At 40.9% G+C, this 16184-nt stretch overlaps 1 long non-coding RNA gene across 1 annotated transcript in view; it reads right to left on the bottom strand.

The window, feature by feature from the left end:
- Positions 1-13467: 13467 nt before the first annotated feature.
- LOC119565999 overlaps positions 13468-16184 on the bottom strand; it is a 176444-nt gene continuing 173727 nt past the window's right edge. Inside the window, exon 4 of the long non-coding RNA XR_005225002.2 lies at positions 13468-14896. This is a non-coding gene — a long non-coding RNA (uncharacterized LOC119565999). The remainder of the gene's footprint in view (positions 14897-16184) is intronic.

Raw genomic sequence — 16184 nt, 5'->3', positions numbered from 1 at the left:
TTTTTAGTGAGGTTCTTATTGCCTTTACAGGGCACAAGCATTCATCTGCCCATTTCTTCAATAGCATATAAGCCCCTCTTCTCTTCTGGTCTGTTTTTGAGTACCTTAAGCACAGAGAAACTACTCCTGCAGATAGTTGCACTTCTGTTTTGTTTAACACACACTGGGATCTGTCTGCAGCTGCCATAGGCACCAGCTCATTTACTCTCAAACTGCCAGAGAAGTCAACAACAAATGCTGCCTTAAATAAAGTGGCTTCCTACCCATGGCTGGAGCCCCAGGCAGAGCCTTTGATAACTCTGACAGGGTTTCCAGTGTTATGGGTAACCCGTCATCCCTCCAGTGCCCACCCCTCCTGGGCTACCCTTCTAAGAGTTTCCTTACTATGAAATGCCCACATGGGTCTGGGAATCCCACCAACCTACTCCAGGAGGACAGACCTCCTAGCTGCAGTGGGTAGGCGGACTCTGCGGACTCTGCGGTAGGCGGACTCTGCGGTGGGTCAAAGGCACCACATGTTGTGCAACCTGGAGTGTGGGTATGAGCCACCCAAAATGAAGCCCTTCCTGGGCCCTAAATTCTGCAAACTCTGAATGGCTGGCCTTATAGGCCCTCAAAGTCTACAGGTCAACCAAGTCCCTGACTAGTCCCTCTACTGTCATGAGCCAAGGTCCCACCATTGTTGGGGCATTGCCCACGGATCTCTGCTGGCCAACAGGGTGAGTTGCCAAAATCTGTTGTCCTGATATCAGGAGAGCATCAGTAACACCATTATCTGCTGCTGGGACATGTGCTGCATAAAAAATGATAAGTTTCAGGCAATGTAAAACCAAGGCCCTCACCAGCCTCATTACACAACTTACTGGGTTTTTACAATATGGATCATGGGTTGGTTGCCATACCACAAATTGATTTTCTTGTTCTCAAAGTTTTCTCCCCAACTAATGACTGCCACCAGTATAGGAAAAACTCGATGAAGGTTGATATCCCCTGTAATAAACACCCCGAGCCACACATCTTTCTGGCCACCTCTTTGCACACCACTCACCTTGAAAGTAAACCCCAAAACCTACACCTCCTAAGGCATCAGCTTTTACCTGCCACTCAGTGTTGAGCTACCAGTCTGAACACCGTATCGAAACTCATCTAACTCTTCCAAGAATCTTTCCCACACTTCTAAGTCTTCCTTCAATCTAATAAAGTGATGCCGTTTCCACATTCCAGAAGAGGCAGACACCAGATAAGCATAAAATGCCTGAATAGGAGCCACTATCCAGCTAGCAACCAAATTTAAATGCTCCATGACCACCTGTAGTTTCCTCAGAGTAATTTTCTTTGCCCCTTTGAGAGCGCCTATCAGTTTCCTGACCAATTCCAACTTCTCCGTAGGTAACCGAGAACTGGACTCAGTTTGGGGTTTCAATGCCCTGATATGTTAAACTGTCGGCAAGGCCTTCTGTTTTTCTGTGGCAAGGGGGACCCCAAGACACTTGGCTGGCTTCTGAAATGCCTGAAGCATATGCTCACAGTTGCCTGACCCTAATTTTCCTGCACATAAGATGACATCAAGATTGTGCATAAGACTGTCCTGTATCATGCAGTGCACTAACACCCACTCCTATATGGAGCTGCATCTTCTGAAAGAGGCACATAATACCAAGTACCCCATTGGCATGGCTTTATCAAAATAGTGATGGCCTTCAAACTGAAATCCAATCAAGTTACTGTCCCCAGGATGCACTGGAAGCAATCGGAAAGACTTGATGTAGCATTTTGCCAACATTGCCCCAGGGCCACACTCCCTAGCCATGGCTACCTCAGCATAAAATGATGAGTATCTCACTGAACACAGCTGGGCATCATATAATCAGTTTCCAAAGAGCTCTGGGGGTAGGACAGGTGATGGATAAGCCTATATTCTCCCTTTGCCTTCTTCAGTACCACACTAAGGGGATATAAGACGAAATCTGGCATTGCAATATATGCAATGTCCCTGCTGCCACCTCCACGGTGATCTCTACCCTTTCAATATGCTCAAAGCATTTAACAGACTTCAAGTTCTCTGCCCAAGATAGCATCTCACACCCTTGTACAGGATTTGAAAACAGGCCAAAAATCTGTTCCATAAATAAACTATGTTTTCTTTGTTGAGGGTAGTCCAATAACAAATTCCATAACCCTGTATCTTAATTGGAGATACTTCAAAGGAAGGAGATTCCACCACCTCCCTGGGTAACGCATTCCAGTGCTTCACCACCCTCCTAGTGAAAAAGTTTTTCCTAATATCCAACCTAAACCTTCCCCACTGCAACTTGAGACCATTACTCCTTGTTCTGTCATCTGCTACCACTGAGAACAGTGTAGATCCAGCCTCTTTGGAACCCCCTTTCAGGTAGTTGAAAGCAGCTATCAAATCCCCCCCTCATACTTCTCTTCCAGAGACTAAACAATCCCAGTTCCCTCAGCCTCTCCTCATAACTTATGTGTTCCAGTCCCCTAATCATTTTTGTTGCCCTCCGCTGGACGTTTTCCAATTTTTTCATATCCTTCTTGTAGTGTGGGGCCCAAAACTGGACACAGTTCTCCAGGTGAGGCCTCACCAATGTCGAATAGAGGGGAATGATCACGTCTCTCGATCTGCTGGCAATGCCCCTACTTATACATCCCAAAGTGCCATTGGCCTTCTTGGCAACAAGGGCACACTGCTGACTCATATCCAGCTTCTGGTCCACTGTAACCCCTAGGTCTTTTTCTGCAGAACTGCTGCCTAGCCATTCGGTCCCTAGTCTGTAACGGTGCACTGGATTCTTCCGTCCTAAGTGCAGGACTCTGCACTTGTCCTTGTTGAACCTCATCAGATTTCTTTTGGCCCAATCCTCTAATTTGACTAGGTCCCTCTGTATCCTATCCCTACCCTCCTGCGTATCTACCTCTCCTCCCAGTTTAGTGTCATCTGCAAACTTGCTGAGGGTGCAATCCACGCCATCCTCCAGATCATTAATGAAGATATTGAACAAAAGTGGCCCCAGGACCGACCCTTGGGCCACTCCGCTTGATACTGGATGCCAACTAGCCATGGAGTCATTGATCACTACCCGTTGAGCCCGACAATCTGGCCAGCTTTCTATCCACCTTACAGTCCATTCATCTAGCCCATATTTCTTTAACTTGCTGGCAAGAATACTGTGGGAGACCGTGTCAAAAGCTTTGCTAAAGTCAAGGAATAACACGTCCACTGCTTTCCTCTCATCCATAGAGCCAGTTATCTCATCATAGAAGGCAATTAGATTAGTCAGGCATGACTTGCCCTTGGTGAATCCATGCTGACTGTTCCTGATCACTTTCCTCTCCTCTAAGTCTTCAGCACTGATTCCTTGAGGACCTGCTCCATGATTTTTCCAGGGACTGAGGTGAGGCTGACTGGCCTGTAGTTCCCCGGATCCTCCTTCTTCCCTTTTTTAAAGATGGGCACTACATTAACCTTTTTCCAGTCATCTGGGACCTCCTTTTCAAAGATAATGGCCAATGTCTCTGCAATTACATCCGCCAACTCCTTTAGCACTCTCGGATGCAGCACATCCAGCCCCATGGACTTGTGCTCATCCAGCTTTTCTAAATAGTCCTGAACCACTTCTTTCTCCAAGAGGGCTGGTCACCTCCTCCCCATGCTGTGCTGCCCAGTGCAGTACTCTGAGAGCTGACCTTGTTCGTGAAGACAGAGGCAAAAAAAGCAGTGAGTGCATTAGCTTTTTCCACATCCTCTGTCACCAGGTTGCCTCCCTCATTCAGTAAGGGGCCCGCACTTTCCTTGACTTTCTTCTTGTTGCTAACATACCTGAAGAAACCCTTCTTGTTACTCTTAACATCTCTTGCTAGCTGCAACCCCAAGTGTGATTTGGCCTTCCTGATTTCACTCCCGCATGCCAGAACAATATTTTTATACTTTTCGCTGCTCATTTGTCCAATCTTCCACTTCTTGTAAGCTTCTTTTTTGTGTTTAAGCTCAGCAAGGATTTCACTGTTAAGCCAAGCTGGTTGCCTGCCATATTTACTATTCTTTCTATGCATCGGGATGGTTTGTCCCTGTAACCTCAATAAGGATTCTTTAAAATACAGCCAGCACTCCTGGACTCCTTTCCCCCTCATGTTATTCTCCCGGGGGATCCTGCCATCAGTTCTCTGAGGGAGTCCAAGTCTGCTTTTCTGAAGTCCAAGGTTCATATTCTGCTGGTCTCCTTTCTTCCTTGTGTCAGAATCCTGAACTTGACCATCTCATGGTCACTGCCTCCCAGGTTCCCATCCACTTTAGCTTCCCCTAGTAATACTTCCCGGTTTGTGAGCAGCAGGTCAAGAAGAGCTCTGCCCCTAGTTGGTTCCTCCAGCAGTTGCACCAGGAAATTGTCCCTACGCTTTCCAAAAACTTCCTGGATTGTCTGTGCACCGCTGTATTGCTCTCTCAGCAGATATCAGGGTGATTGAAGTCTCCTATGAGAACCAGGGCCTGCGATCTCGTAACTTCCGTTAGTTCCGGAAGAAAGCCTCATCCACGTCATCCCCCTGGTCTGGTGGCCTATAGCAGACTCCCACCATGACATCACCCTTGTTGCTCACACTTCTAAACTTAATCCAGAGACTCAGGTTTTTCTGCAGTTTCATACCGGAGCTCTGAGCAGTCATACTGCTCTCTTACATACAATGCAACTGCCTCACCTTTTTTGCCCTGCTTGTCCTTCCTGAACAGTTTATATCCATCCATGACAGTACTCCAGTCATGTGAGTTATCCCACCAAGTCTCTGTTATTCCAGTCACATCATAATTCCTTGACTGTGCCAGGACTTCCAGTTCTCCCTGCTTGTTTCCCAGGCTTCTTGCATTTGTGTATAGGCACTTGAGATAACTCGCTGATCATCCTTCTTTCTCAGTATGAGGCAGGAGCCCTCCCCTCTCACGCTGTCCTGCTCATGCTTCCTCCCGGTATCCCACGTCCCCACTTACCTCAGGGCTTTGGTCTCCTTCCCCTGCTGAACCTAGTTTAAAGCCCTCCTCACTAGGTTAGCCAGCCTGCTTGTGAAGATGCTCTTCCCTCTCTTCGTTAGGTGGAGCCCATCTCTGCCTAGTATTCCTCCTTCTTGGAACACCATCCCATGGTCAAAGAATCCAAAGCCTTCTCTCCGACACCACCTGCGTAGCCATTTGTTGACTTCCACGATTCCGCGATCTCTACCCAGGCCTTTTCCTTCCACGGGGAGGAGGATGGACGAGACCACTACTTGTGCCTCAAACTCCTTTATCATTCTTCCCAGAGCCACGTAGTCTGCAGTGATCCGCTCAAGGTCATTCTTGGCAGTATCATTGGTGCCCACGTGGAGAAGCAGGAAGGGGTAGCAACCCGAGGGCTTGATGAGTCTCGGCAGTCTCTCCGTCACATCATGAATCCTAGCTCCTGGCAAGCAGCAGACTTCTTAGTTTTCCCAGTCAGGGCGGCAGATAGATGACTCAGTCCCCCTGAGGAGAGAGTCCCCGACCACCACCACCCGCTTCCTTCTCTTGGGAGCAGTGGTCGTGGAACCCCCATCCCTAGGACAGTGCATCTCATGCCTTCCAATCGGCGGAGTCTCCTTCTGTTCCCTTCCCTCAGATGTATCATCTAGTCCGCTCTCCGCATTAGTACCTGTGGAGAGAACATGAAAACGGTTGCTTACTGTATCTGCGTTGCTGGTACATGGACTCTCCCCTTTCTTCTTCTGGGGGTCACATGCTGCCAAATTTCTTCACCGTCCTTCTGTCCCCTTATCAGCTTTCCTCTAAGTCTTGAGGACTGCTGTTGGTGCTGCTGGAAGGGAGCCAAAAAGATGCTCTGCATGGCCCCTGTGCTGGGCTAAATCCTGGGACCTTGGAAATGCTGGCCAGTCAGCACCCCTTTTCCCCAGCTGGCTGATGGGTGCCAGAGACTCCTGGGGGAGGAGCTACCTAGTATCCCTTGGCGAGTGTCTCTTTCCCTTGCTACTGGCACTGTCCCCCTTTCACCACTAGCCCCATCAAGTTTCTCCACAAGTTTTGAGGCATTTCACTGACTTGTGTCTGTGCAAAGAAGGTGTAAACCTCTACTAGTTTGATTAGATAGCATTTTGCACCCACTTTGTACTGGTTTAAATGATTCCACAAGGTGCAAGGTAGCGAAGAATTGAGACCCATAGGTATTGACCTTCCTTTCTTTTTATCTCCTAAAGGAAGTCCCATGGAAAATCCAGCAGCAGCAAATGTGTTAAAATTAAGGAGTAAATAGTGACTTTCAACTAGCTGATTGCATAAATACAAATTATTCTACACATTATGTCCAATGCACTGCATCAAGCATTGGGCCCTGGTGACTGAGTTTCTGAGATCCTAAAGGAACTTTGCCTAAGAAAGAACTGAATAAGGATTTTGGAAGTGGACTGAATGGGCTAAATTCAGCTCTGGCCCATGAGCTTACACCAGGGCCCATTATGTTTGAGTATTGAGTTTAAAAAAAAATCAGCCCAACAAATACAACTAAGTAGCATGTTCTTTTGGAAGGTGAAAAATGTATAAAGGCAGGTTACATATAGATCTTAAACTGAAAGATGTATTACAACCATGTGTCTAACTTTCCCTTTTCTGCATTCTAGCAGCCAGCATTCAACCCTCTTTCTGAAAGAAACAATGAGTAAAGATAATCTTACAAAAAGAAAAAAAATATTACTTTGTCCATCATGCTTGTCCCATTTCTTTCTCTTATCTTAGCACTCCTGCCTTCTCCTTGTAGCCATTTATTATTTCTTTGTTTGAAACTCATCTAGTCCTCGATTAAACTTTTTTTTGCATTCAATAGACCATTTAGGTATTTTGTAACAAATGTTTTTTGCTCATTGCATAACATAGGATAGATTAAGCTCTCTATTTCCTCCTAGAATCATCTGTTTTGAATTCCAACTTATTATGACCTGGTCTTTATGAAGAATATGCCTAGATCAGTTCTGTTTTCGCACTGAATCACAATACTACCATGCTCAAGTTTTAGAGAAAGAAGACACCCTACTAGCATTCCTTATACAGAATTAAAAATGACAGGAAACATCTTTGCAATCACAGTAGCAAGTACTTGACCATTATCCACGTCTGGATTTTTCACATACACCTATTCAGTAGACTGGACGGACTGTTTCAGTGTGACAGTTCTGGGCAAAATGTCATACCCATTCTGGATAAGTTTTGACCTCAGTGCATTTCTGGAGTGACCGACAAAGCTTCAGGCTACTACCCTTGATTGGTACAACCAATCAGAATTGGAACCCACATCAGAGCTATCTCTTTTGGGCAACAAATCTGTCCCACGCTGATGTGTCAACAGAAGAGGTTTTAGAAGAAACTAATAAATTAAACAATAATAAGTCACCAAGACCAGATAGTATTCACTCCAGAGTTCTGAAGAAACTCACATATGAAATTGCAGAATTCCTAATTGTAATTTGTAGCCTATTGCTGAAACAAGCCTCTGTACCAGATGGCTGGAAGGTAATTAATTTAACACTGATCTTGAAAAAGGGCTCCACAGGCGATCCTGCCAATTGCATGCTGGACAAGGTCCCTCACCAAAGGCTCTTAAGGAAATTAAGTAGTCATGGGATAACAGGGAAGGTCCTATCAATCAATAACTGGTTAAAAGATAGGAAACAAAGGGTAGGAATACATGGTCAGTTTTCACAACAGAGAAAGGTAAACAGTGGGGGTCCCCCAAGAATCTGTATCGAAAACTACGCCTTTCAACATATTCATTAATGATCTGAAAAAGAGAGTGAACAGTGAAGTGGCAAAGTTTGCAGATGATACAAATTTATTCATGACAGTTAAGTCCAAAGCTGACTGTGAGAAGTTACAGGAGAATTTCACAAAACTGGGTGACAAAATAACACATGAAATTCAACACTGATAAGTGTAAAGTGATGCATATTGAAAAAAAGTAATCCCAACTATACATACAAAATGATGGATTCTAACTTAGCTGTTACCACTCAAGAAAGAGATCTTGGAGTCACTCTAGATAGTTCTCTGTAAACATCAGCTCAATAAATAGCAGCAGTCAAAAAGGCTAACAGAATATTTGGAACTATAAGGAAAGGGAGAGAAAATAAGACATGAAATATCACAATGCCATTATATAAATCCATAGTGAATTCTGTGTCCAGTTCTGGTCTCTCCATCTCAAAAGGGATATACTGGAACAGGAAAAGGTTCAGAGAAGGTCAACAAAGATAATCAAGTGTATAGAACTGCTTCCATAAAAGAAAAGACTAAAAAGATTAGGTCTTGTCAGCTTAGAAAAGAGACAGCTAAGGGGGCATATGATAGAAGTTTAAAAAATTATGCATGGTGTAGAAGAAAAGCATTATTTACTCTTTTCCATAATACAAAAACCAGGGGTCACCCTAATAAATTAATAGGGATCAGGTTTAATACAAAGAAGAAGTATTTTTTTTAATATAACACACAATTAACCTGTGGAACTCATTGCAATGGGGTGCTATAATGACCCAAAGTATAACTGGGTTCAAACAAAAATTAGATAAATTCATGGAGGATAATTCCATGAATAGCTAATTGCCAAAATGGTCAAGGATGCAACCCCATGCCTGGGTTGACTCTAAACCTCAGACTGCCAGAAGAGGAAGAGGAAGGAGAGGAAGACGGGTGGATCACGCCAACTGCCCTGTGCTGTAGACTCCTCCTGAAGCTCTGATACTGGGCAACGTTGGGCTCAACGGATCATTGGTCTGACCCAGCATGGCTGTTTTTATATTCTCAACTATGGTTGGTGGAAATTGTTATTACTTGTGTACAGGATAGCAGGGTACCTGCTTCTCTCAAAGATAGACCATTGCTCACAAAACTCTCTCAATATTGATGATCTTACAAACTATTGCCCATTTGTAAGTAAGGGTTTTGAAAAGGAGATGGTGAGGCAACTGTGATGTCCTCAGATTTTCTTAATCCCTTTCAAACTGATTTTAGACCTATGCATTGGCTCAAAGGAAGTATCCAACTGTCCTCACAGCCAGTGTGATCCTTGGCTACTGTTGCAACTGGGCACAATTTAGAGCAGGGCTGAGGCTATCCTAATTTGTGGCAGGGGCTGAATTTCAACAAGGATCGGGAAAGCACAAAGGCAACATACATCTGTTTTTGCTTATCTCATTTAATACTGCACTTGGTGCCACTGGGTCAGACACAATTCAGGCCAATGGATTTATACCAATCTAAAACCAGTATGTGTGAGAACAGAATCAATCCCATGGTTCATGTCCTCAGACACTTGCAATCAAAGGCCTCAATCCTAAAGAAAGTACTGAAGTCAACAGGCTGTTCAGTGAGTTAAATCCTGACCCCCTGGAGTGAAATCCGTGCCAGGATTTCATTCAGAGTGCATAAAGTTAAGGCTTTGAACGATCAAGACCCAAAACCACACATTTTAAAGTTTACTTTTAACATTCATGAAATATTATTTATGGAGCACATTTGCTTATAATTACTCCATTTTTAGCCTGAACAGATAAATTCTTTGCTTTCCAAAAGGATGCATGTTAAAATGCTATTATGGAGATTTTTTTAGAATTAAACATTCTGCACATTACAAGTATTTTCTTCTTTGCCTGCTATGAATAATTGTATTCTTACCACTTAATTATCCTCCACATTGCTGAACCTAACGAAAACATTTCAAGAAATTGTTGAAGCAAATTAAATATTACTTTCATGAAACTTTGCCTGTATAGAGAACTTGGTATGAATTTAGACATAATGTAGACTTTGTTTGAACTCTATGGTGCCTATATACAATATCAGTGGAATCGTGGAGGACTTTCTTGGTTAGTATTATTTTGCTATAGAGAGAGCAGAATCATGTCAGGAAAATCCCAAATATCTCTCATAATATGTGTTAGAAATGAGACAGCAACATTTTATTGACAAACTCACCAAATGGACACAATTTTTTTTAATAATTCCTGGGTGATATACTTTTTCTGCAAAGAAACAAAATGTGTAAGTCAAACCTACAAAAATAAGGAAATCAAAGAGTAAGGTTGACTCTCCCTTTTGCATTATTCTTGTTCTGTCTAAGCTTGTTGCAGAATTTGCCATTTATAATATTGCACATGTGTTAAAAACTCTGCAGTACTGAGATAAAATGTGGTAAGTCAACATCTGAATAAAGGGGCCTATTCTAGTGGCCTCAGTGTAGGTGAAAGAGATTGATTCTCAAGTTCTGTTTTGTTTCTAAACTTGAACTAAATGGTAGTGAGTAGAACTGGGTGAAATTTTTCAAATACGTTGGGAAGTGCATTCTCTACTCTGTCACAAGCTGCTGCAGCTGTGTTCCCCCTGTGCTTCAGGAGGGGCCATGTTACTGGTGGGAAGCATCTTCACACCATCACTACCATTGCTCACAATTTAGCCCATATATACCAGCTGAGAATTTGGCCCAGAAAGAGTTAAATATTGTCATCTTTAATTGTTTTTTCTCTTGCTGATTTTTGTGTTACTCTTATGTAACACTTCAAATTTTGAATGTTTTAATGTCCTGTGCTTTTGCTTTATTTTTGTTTCTCAGAAAGGAAAATCGTGTACACCTCTTCGGGGCAAATTATCAAAGCTAAATGGTGGCTTAGATGCTTCGTTCAAGTTCGTGTCACTGGGAGTCTTTTGCATGAATCCCATAATGCTACTTTGAAAATAATCCTCTATGAGAGTCAGATACAGTGTACAATATACTAGGGCGGTTGATTAATCACAGTTAACTCACGCAAATAACTAAAAAAAAATAATTGCCATTAAAAACATTAATCACAATTAATTGCACTGTTAAGCAATAGAATACCAATTGAAATTTATTAAATATTTTGGATGTTTTTTTACATTTTCAAATAGATCGATTTCAATTACAACACAGAATACAAAATGTATAGTGCTTACTTTATATTATTTTTATTACAAATATTTGCACTGTAAAAATGATAAAAGAAATAGTATTTTTCAATTCACGTCATACAAGTACTGTAGTGCAATCTCTTTATCATAAAAGTGCAACTTACAAATGTTGGGTTTTTTTGTTACATAACTGCACTCAAAAACAAAACCATGGAAAATTTTAGATCCTACAAGTCCACTCAGTCCTACTTCTTGTTCAGCCAATCACTAAGAGAAACAAGTTTGTTTACATTTATGGACGATAATGCTGCCCACTTCTTAATTACAATGTTACCTGAAAAAGTAAGAACAGGCATTCGCATGGCACTGTTGTAACTGGCATCACAAGATATTTATGTGCTAGATGTGCTAAAGATTCATATGGACAAGATGTGGAGCATGCTTTCAGAAGTCTTAAAAGAGCAACACTCTGATGTGGAAACTACAGAACCTGAACCACCAAAAAAGAAAATCAGTCTTCTGCAGGTGGCATCTGACTCAGATGATGAAAATGAACATGTTTTGGTCCACACTACTGTGGGTCGTTATCAAGCAGAACCCGTCATCAGCACTGATGCATGTCCTCTGGAATGGTGGTTGAGGCATGAAGGGACATATGACTCGTTAGCACAGCTGGCATGTAAATATCTTGTGATAGCGGCTACAACAGTGCCATGCAAACACCTATTCTCATTTTCAGGTGACACTGTAAACAAGAAGCAGGCAGCATTATCTTCTGCAAATGTAAACAAACTTGTTTGTCTGAGCGATTGGCTGAATAAGAAGTAGGACTGAGTGGACTTGTAGGCTCTAAAGTTTTACATTGTTTTGTTTTTGAGTGCAGTTATGTAACAAAAAAACTACATTTGTAAGTTGCACTTTTATGATAAAGTGTATGTAAGGGGTTTTTGTACATAATTTTACATTTGTAAGTTCAACTTTCATGATAAAGTGATTGCACTACAGTACTTGTATTAGGTGAATTGAAAAATACTATTTCTTTTGTTTTTTACAGTGCAAATATTTGTAATAAAAAATAAATTTAAAGTGAGAACTATACACTTTGTATTCTTAGAATTGAAATCAATATATTTGAAAATGTAGAAAACATCCAAAAAATTGAAATAAATGGTATTCTATTATTAACAGTGTAATTAATCGAGATTAATTTTTTAATTGCATGACTAATCACAATTATTTTTTAATTGCTTGATAGCCCTAGTATATACTAAACAAGGCCACAATCCTACAAATACTTACAAGAGTAATATTATGCATGTGAGTAGTGCCATTGAATTCAATGGGTTTACTTGCATGAATAAATGTTACTCATATGCCTACCTGTTTGCAGGACTGGGGCCTAAGTATTTCTATGCTTTTAAATACACAGTTGTTTATTTTCTTTTAAAATTCAAATGAACTTAAATGTTCCTTTGGAGACATTACAGTTTACATTTCTGTGACTGGTAGTAACCAAAACCCACATTTCAAGCAGGCTGCAGTTCTGACTTAAAAAGCACGGAACAACGAGACTGGATTTGTTGCAGTTTTTCCAGAAAACTGTACACCTGGCATTTGGGAGCTTACAAGAGCTTTCAACACACATTTGGATGATGAATGATATATTTAAGATAGTGTATGGAATTTAGAGCCTTGTTAATCTTTTATAAAGCTTATCTTTCTGCAATAAAGGATGTCTTTTTAAAACTAAAATAATTTTTGTTCTGAGTGGTAACAAGCCCACACTGAGCACTGATTGAAAGCAGGCAAGTCATGAATTATTTATTTACCTCCAATTTATTCCATTTTTAAATACCTCTTAAATTATCATCTTGGTTTCCTTCCAAGAATACCTTGGGATGAGAGGTTGGCTTAAAATTGAATAAAATAAAAAAAAAGCTAGCAGGACTTCATAAATGAACTCAAGCAAGCACTTCTGGGGATAGATATTCCCTTTGTGAGCAGCCAGTCTCCTCCTCTTCCCTCCCCCCCCCCGCAGCACTGGAGACTAGGAGAGCAAGTATTCTTTTAACAGCCAGAAAGCTGATGGCAAGTAGTGTCCATCAGACAGGAACCATTTCCCCCACTCATAACAATCAAGATAGAAGCCTACTAGTCAGAGATGGGAAAGACTTATTAGATCCATTGAGTGCATCCCTGTGCAAATCCCAATAGAGGACATAACAGATATAAACAGATATTACACTTGATAATAGCTAAAAGGCCAAGAATCCCAATTTTTATCTAACAGGTAAAAAGTTAAGACGATGGCTTTTAGATGAAGTTTATATCACAGTGCGATCTGAAGGTAAAGTCTTTTATTTGTCAGATGCACTAAATTATTCATTCCTGTTGAGCTAGCAAAGGAAATTCAGTGCTATGGACTCTCTCTTGCTCCTGCAATATAACACAGCAGCAACATCTACAGGTCTGAAATTTCTAAGACAATAGAATTTTTTTCCAGATATGCATTATTTTGTTTTATGAAAAATTTTCTCCATGATTTCAATAATTAACAACAGTATTGTGCATTTTAGTGACATTTAACTGTCTAGTATATACATCTTTATAACTATTTTTTAAATCACAAACTGACCTAAAATGCTTCAGTATTATTCAATACTTTGGCATATTCTATTTGGGTCAAAAGCATAAATGTGAAGGTAATTCCCGCATGTAATATCCTCTCCATTTAATTCACAGACACTAAAGTAACTGAAAAATTCTCTCATTTTTATTAAATATAGATTGTCAGACACTCAGCTGGTGTGAATCAGCATAACTTGATTGATTGATTTCAATGCAGCTATGCCCATTTACACCAACTGCACACACCAAATGCTTTCATTACAATATAACGAACTGTAGGCCTGGCTTGACATAAGTAACTTGCCTCATTTCTTAGTGGGTATAATTGGGAAGGCGAATGGAAGTTTAAATTGTAAATAGGGCCATGAAAAACAGTATGCTGGAGTCAGGATATCTGTGCTAACTAAAATAAGCAGCAACACCCTGATGTTAAGGACTATGGACAAGACAAACCTGGAAGGTAAAGATCAGGTTCCATATGAACGGCACATGGACAGAGCACGCTGTACAGGGACTGGCAGCTACAAAGAAACCAAACCAATCCAAAAATGCGTGATCTAATGTATAGCAAATGCTATGTAATGTGTATAAGTATATAAAGGAAGAGGTTGTCTCTGTAACTTTGGATATATGATACACCCTATACCCTCCTCCTCTGCTTGAGTTGGATCAACTCAGTTTAGCTTTGCTGTATGCCAAATAAAGGAACCTGAATGATGAAATCCAGAGTCAAACTGCATGTTTTGGATCCCAGAGAACTGGATGAAGTGTTGTCCCAGAACTGGAAAAGGTGTCCTGGATAAGTCGAGTGGAAAAGGTCTCAGAAGGAATCCCAACACTAATCTTCTAGCCCCCCAATTGAGCAAACAAGCAAAAAGGACAGCTTATATAAGTAAATCTATACAGGACTAGGACCTAGATGGGAAGACTACAGTGTGGATTTAAAACTAGAATTTTTAACTCGATGCGCCAAATTATTTGCAGGACTAGGGCCTAGATGAGAAGACTACAGTGTGGATTTAAGACTAGAATTTTTAACTCAATGGGCCAAATTATTCCAGCAATATTTATTATTATTATTACCAATTATTCTCACAGGTGCAACCCTTTTACTGTACTTTGGTTGTGTACCTTAACTGAAAGCACAATTTGGCTCCAAGTCTTTAAATCTTTGTTTGATGTTCTGTTGACAAACTTCGCCGTGCTCCTCTTTATCATTTCTGAGTGGGCAAACAGTACTGGGCCTTTTTTCCTCAGATTTCTCATGTGCTGCTTCAGTTCTTCATTCTGTTTTATTCACCTCAATAGGCATACCAGCTACCCCTTAAATAAAGCACAGATATGTATAGTTGAGCTAAGTCAAAACTTTCAAACTTCCCTTCAGAAATAAGGACCTCCAGCTAGCCTGCTTACCTGCTAACCTAATCCCCACCCCACCCACAGGCAGGCTAATGAGTGCAGGTGGGCTCCATTTGAGTCTCCTGATTGGCCCAATCACCCCATTGCCTGAGGGGATCAACAGACCTGCTCTTAAGACCAGCAGCAGCATGCTGGCTGTTCAAAGCATTTGTTTGTGACTGTGCTAGCTCCTGCCTTATTCCAGCCCTGCTCTTACCTTCCCTGACTCCTGCTCTGGCTACTACACCTGATTGACCACATCCTGGTCCCTAATACTTTCATACCTAAAACTAGATGCCTAAATATATATTTGGGCACCAAATAAAAAGTGTCCTGAAATTCAAAATTGTTAAGATATGGATATGAAGTTAGGTCAGCCAAACAACCTTAGGTCTGCTCAGTAGTGACACGATGAAAAAAATCAGTTATCTTGTATAGAACCAAAAAACATTAAAATGACTTAACCATAATCATATGATTTATTGCTTAGTGTCACTATGACCTGAGTTAAGGTTGTTTGGGTTCATTAACACATTTGACTCCTTTTAAGTTTATCCTTAACTCTGAATTTCCTGCATTGATATTGTTTGTTTTTGGGATACTTACAACATCCCTGTAACAAATTTTACCCTAAATTACTGATACATTCACCATTAACATATTTTTGTCTGGAAATATATGCAATGTGTGTGTGTCTGTACATACATAATCTTTCCCCACATTTGTATAATGTGCACATTTTTGAATGCAAATATCTTATCAAGGCATTTATCTACTATAACAATATATACATATATTACATGCTATAATGACTGTATATTTCAAGTTAGTAATTTGAAAGTATGAGCATGGCAACAGGAAGAAATTCTCACTGGAGCAACTCAGAAAAACTGATTTTTTTATATTTATTTTCAATCCTCCTTTTTATTATACGGGTATTAAGTACAGTAAGTGTTAAATTTTCAAATTCTATCTATGTTCTTATCTTGGTGCCCATCACCTGTAGATAAAAGAAAATACTAGATTAGAGTTAATCCTTCTGTTTATTTGTTTTTAACTAAGCAAAAGTTAGGTCAAGGAGATAAAATTTTCAGTTAGCATGGAATGTGCTGAGATAAGTAACTTCTCTTGTGTACCACAGAATTCCATCTCCTGTGAACCTTTTCTCCTGCATTCGTAAGCCGCCCTTTGTTGGTCATTTACCAGTGGACTG

The sequence above is a fragment of the Chelonia mydas genome, chromosome 4 (assembly GCF_015237465.2).
Source record: "Chelonia mydas isolate rCheMyd1 chromosome 4, rCheMyd1.pri.v2, whole genome shotgun sequence".
In the NCBI taxonomy this organism is placed as follows: Eukaryota; Metazoa; Chordata; order Testudines; family Cheloniidae; genus Chelonia; species Chelonia mydas.
The sequence above is the reverse complement of the archived record's forward strand: the minus strand, read 5'-3'. Positions and strand labels throughout refer to the sequence as shown.